Source organism: Apaloderma vittatum, unplaced genomic scaffold (assembly GCF_000703405.1).
Source record: "Apaloderma vittatum isolate BGI_N311 unplaced genomic scaffold, ASM70340v1 scaffold9979, whole genome shotgun sequence".
In the NCBI taxonomy this organism is placed as follows: Eukaryota; Metazoa; Chordata; class Aves; order Trogoniformes; family Trogonidae; genus Apaloderma; species Apaloderma vittatum.
The window spans coordinates 13,559-18,954 of record NW_009733576.1 but is presented as its reverse complement, the minus strand read 5'-3'; positions in this window follow the sequence as shown (position 1 = coordinate 18,954).

Genomic DNA, 5,396 nt, shown 5'->3' with positions numbered 1-5,396 from the left:
CTGGGAAAAGACATGTAGGAATGTATCCAGGCAGGTTTTGAAAGTCTCCAGAAAAGGAGACTCAACAACCTCTTCAGGCAGCCTGTTCCAGTGCTGTCACCCTCACAGTAAAGAAGGTTCTCCTCACGTTGAGGTGGGAATTCCTATATTCTACCTTATACCCATTATTCCTTATCCTGTTACTGGGCATTGCTGAAAAGAGACTGCTCCCTTCCTCCTGACACTCACCTCTCAGATATTCACAGAATCACAGAATGTTAGGGCTTGGAAGGAACCTTGAAAGATCATCTAGTCCAATCCCGCTGACAGAGCAGGATCACCTACAGGAGGTCACACAGGAACGTGTCCAGGTTGGTTCTGAGTGTCTCCAGAGAAGGAGACTCCACAACCTCCCTGGGCAGCCTGTGCCAGGGCTCTGTCACCCTCACAGTGAAAAAGTTTTTTCTAATGTATTTGAGAAATCTCCTGTGAAATCTCCTATGTTCCAGCTTGTCCAGTCATTGAACATCACTAAGAAGAGACTGGCTCCATCTTCCTGACACTCACCCTTTACATATTTATAAACAGTAATGAGGTCAACCCTCAGCCTCCTCCAAACAAAAGAGACCCAGCTCCTTCAGCCTTTCCTCGTAAGGGAGAAGTTCCACTCCCTTCATCATCTCTGTGGCTCTGTGCTGGACTCTCTCAAGCAGTTCCCTGTCTCTCCTGAGATGAGGGGCCCAGAACTGGACACAATATTCCAGGTGTGGTCTCACCAGGTCAGAGTAGAGGAGGAGGAGAACTTGCTGGACCTGCTGGACACATTTTTCTTAATGCACCCCAGGATCCCATTGGCCCTCTTGGCCACAAGGGCACATTGCTGTCCCATGGACAACTTACTGTCCACTAGGACTCCAAGGTCTTTCTCCATGGGGCTGCTTTCCAGCAGGATGTCCCCCAATCTGTACTGGTGCCTGATGTAATTCCTCCCCAAACGCAGGACTCTACACTTGTCCTTACGGAACTTCATGATGTTCACCTTCACTCAGCTTTCCAGCCTGTCCAGATCTTGCTGGATGGCAGCACAGCCTTCCTGTGTGTTAGCCACCCCTCCCAGATTTGTATCACCAGCGAACTTGCTGAGGGTGCACTCTGTCCCCTCATCCAGGTCACCGATGAAGATATTGAATAAAACTGGACCCAGTACTGGCCTGGCCACAGGCCTCCAACTTGACTCTGTGCCGTTGGTCACAACCCTATAAACTCTGTCGTTGAGCCAGTGAACAATCCACCTCACAGTTCAATCATCAATCCCATGTTTTTTCAGTTTTCCTAAGAGGATGTTATGGGAGACAGTATCAAAAGCCTTACTGAAGTCAAGGTATATGTCATTCACTGCTCTCTCTTCATCTACCCATTTGGTCACACCTTCGTAGAACGATGTCAGATTAGTTTAGCAAGATTTCTCCTTGGTTCCCATGTTGGCTACTCCGGATAATCTTCTTATCTTCCATTTGGTGAGAGATGACCTCCAGAATGAGCTGCTCTGTCACCTTTCCAGGGATGGAGGTGAAGCCAACTGGCCTATAGTTGCCTGGGTCCTCCTTCTTATCCTTTCTGAAGACTGGAATGACATTGATTTTCTTCCAGTCCTCAAGCACCTTTCCCATTCTCCATGATATCTCAGATATGATGGAGAGGGGCTCAGCCGCAACATCAGCCAGTTCTCTCAGCACACATGGATTCACCCCACTAGGGCCCATAGATTTTTGTGTTTCCAGTTTCACGAAGAGATCTCTAACCCAATCTTCACTGACTAGTGGAGAGTCTTTCTCCCTCCAGTTCTGCTCCCTTACTTCCACTGACTGAGATTTCTGAGGGCTGATCTGAGGAGTAAAGACTGAGGCAAAGAAGGCATTCAGTAACGCTGCCAACTCTGCATCCTCTGTTACCATATCTCTGACCTCATTTGGCAGTGGTCCCAATTTTTCCCTATTCTTCCTTTTCTCACTGATGTATTTGAAGAAGTAATTTTTATTTTCAGCCAGACTTCCTAGCCAGACTAAATTCCAAGAGAGCCTTGTTTCTTGTTGAGTCTCTTGTTGAGTCTCTACATACTGTGGCAACATTTCTCTAATCCTCCCAATTAACCAGACCTTTTTTTCCGCATATTGTAATTTTCCCTCTTTCATCTGAGTTTTTCCAGGAGCTCCTTGCTTATTCATGCAAGTCTAGAGACTCCTCTACTAGACTGCGGTATCTCTGCTTGATTGTGATATCTTGCTTGTACGACAGCACTGATATCTAGTTCGCAGAAGTTCTTGTAAACAGCTGCTTAAATATTATTAGCAGGGACCACAGAAGAATGTGGAAAATGACTGATAAAATGCAAATCTTTAGAAGGCCTGAGTAGTTATTTATCTGTGGTTTTTGGATTCTGCCTTGGTGTTCTAATCATCCACTTGCTCTTATGTAGGAGAGTTGGAAATAAAAGTCGCAATAAGTTCTTGCTCTTACACAAGTAATCCTGGTATGTGCTGTCTATATTTTGCCAGCCTGACCTCTTCATTTTTTTTGTGTTCTTAGACCTGATGTTAAAAAGGAGGAGGTGAAAGGATAAGAAATTACATAAAATCTGCAAGAACTTGCTGGTTAAGTAAACACCTCATTCCTCTTATGTCTCGGATGCTAGAGAAAAAAAAAATCCAGAGAGGTACATTTTTTAAAGCAGATATTGTACCATATTGTTGGGGCAACTTTCTTCTATATTCACTGTGTACCAGGTATTTACATCTTTCTCATTCTTGGTTGCTGAAACGGCAGTCACACAGTTGTCAAGAGGGATTTCTGTCACTACTAGACATTGTCCTCACTGGTCCAGGAGCAGCACAGGTCATAGCAGTTTTAGCCACCCCATCCAAGCTTCACAAATTCATGAATGAAACAGATGACTCAGGTGGTGAGTAAGGGCGTGATCAGTTTAGGCATCTATCTTCCACTGAAAGTTGGTTCTGATGTTTCCGTAAATATTTACAGGGTGAGGTTCCTGAAATCTACTTTTGAAAGCCTCACACTGCATCCTTTAATAGGTCTAGTACTCTAGAGTGAGACATCAAGCAGGAACTTCCTTGACAGACTGTCCCACAGCTGATGCTATGTGTCTGTGGGGAAGGCCAGAGCTTCCTGGTTTCGGTGCCGCATATGCATTGGTTTGAACCCTGTTATGCTATGTTGGCACCTCCAAAAGTGCATCCAGAGAAGATAAGTCTGCTTAGAAGTTTCTAGCCCTGCCTGCCAGATATGACACTGAGTGTTTGATTAAAGCATATGGGAAAATTTGTCATGACCGGACAACTAAACGAGTCAATTTCACTGAGTTTTTTGAAAGCATTTTTCTTCTCTCAGGCTAGCCTTGGATGGGACAGTGAGAAAGCAGCAAGGGCTTGTTTAAATTAAAAAAAAAATAGGACTAAGTAGGAACTGGGATTCCACTTTACACACAAAAATACCTTTTATCTACACTGGATTTTTCCTCTGAGTGCATTCTGGATGGTGCACCATCCATGCCTATGACACACAATTGTTTTCTTTAAAATACCTCTTATAGGTCAATCTCAAGGTCAGTAAAGTAGCAGACTGAAGAGGTGACATGTGTTATTAGCTGAGTGAAACTTCTCATTGACATCACTTACATAACATCTGAAACATTTAAAGAGGTAGTTTAGTGTTTATTGTAATCATGGTACTGCTTTTGTGACATAGATAGAAATATTAGGTATGTAAGATTTACTAGCAGCTTTTGGTAATTCTCATTAGTTGCCTGCCTGCAGGTTTTTCATGATTCTCTTTCCAGGAGTGTAAAGTTTTCAAGCAGTTTAAACTGTATCAGGCTGAAATTTACCCGCTGGAGCTGCTAGATACACAGATGCTTTCTCCTGGAAGTGTAATTAGCCTGGCTCTTTGCACTGCAGGGGGGAATTCTGCTACAAAGGAAGGAAAAGGCTGCTAGTGTCACCTGCTCTGTCTCAGCATTTCCATGTGTTTGAAACTACCTTAGAGTCCACGTCAAGTGAACTTCTATAGGGATCTGTCCAGAAAGGCTTCTATGACGATGTGTTGAATTTGCCTGCAAATTTGGCCTGGATGTTTTTCCATCTTACTCTGGCACTGAAGTTAGGAACTTTATTGCTCTAGACACCCTCAGGCATCAATTTAATGAGACCAAGAAAGAGCTTTTTCATCCTCTGTTGAAATCAGCCAGTGCAGAGTGTGCTCCAGTGCACATGCTGTTTCATCTGGGATTGGGGCTGTTCTATTCTCATACAAACCATGGAGAGAGAAGGGCAATGCAGCCCTCAGTGGTTTTTCAATTGCATTTTGTTTCCTATATAGCTGAATTTTAGGTGCTTCAGTTAGATGGGACAAACTAGAGCTGTTGGAGACTTCAAACTTGCTGCTGGAAAACTAATGAAGATCCATAAAGACTTTGCTTTTGGTGTTAATTTCCATGTGCTAATGTCTGATACCTTAGTGATAGGGAAATAGAGAGTTAGGGCAGCGTATTAACTGTGTGGCTTTGTATCTTCTATTAATCCTTACTTGAACAGTATCTGACAATTCTGTACCTGTGACAGATGCAAATACTACTCCTCTGATTTCTTTATGCAAGCCCAAGTCTTCCACAAGATCATCTTTGGATGAGTTCGAATAATTTCACTTGGTAAGACGGTAAGGTAAGAAAAAGGATGATTAAGGTCCCTAAACATCCCAGTTTTCTTTTAAAAGCAAAATTCATAGTCATGAGTAAATCTATGGTTGGAGTCCCTGTGTCAACACTTCAGGAATGGTGTAGCTGTACCCCTGCTGTGCCTCACCTGAACTCCAGTTTTACCTCAATCAAAACTAACTTAGTACTGAGAATAGATGTACTTAGATGTACTCACTTTCCTTCTACCAGCGTATAGGAGGGAAGGGATCTAGCTGCATTACATCTCAGGGCACCTCTGTGCTGCTGTAAAATGCTTTACAATGGCCAATTAACCGAACAGAGAAGCAGACTGTGTTTTGCTGCTTCTTGGCTCCTGTTAAGACTGTATCAGTTGACACTAAAGAGACAGCCCAGACTCTGTTCTGGCTGACCTGAGACTTAGGAGTACATGAATGTGAGATCTGAGGGCCCATTCTGCCTCTTATGTGTGCTTCCTGGAAGGAAATCTGATTTTAACTCTTGCACTCAATCCAATAATGAAAAGTAACGTGGGATGTGAAAGTTTGTCACCAACATGTTTCTTGTAAACACTGAGACCCAAACTGACCATTAGCTCTTAGAAAGTGCCATTGTAAAAGTCTCTGACTAAAACAATCCTCAGTGAGCAAAGATTGCTAACAAGATTACAAAGGTACCAGGTATGTGCTAA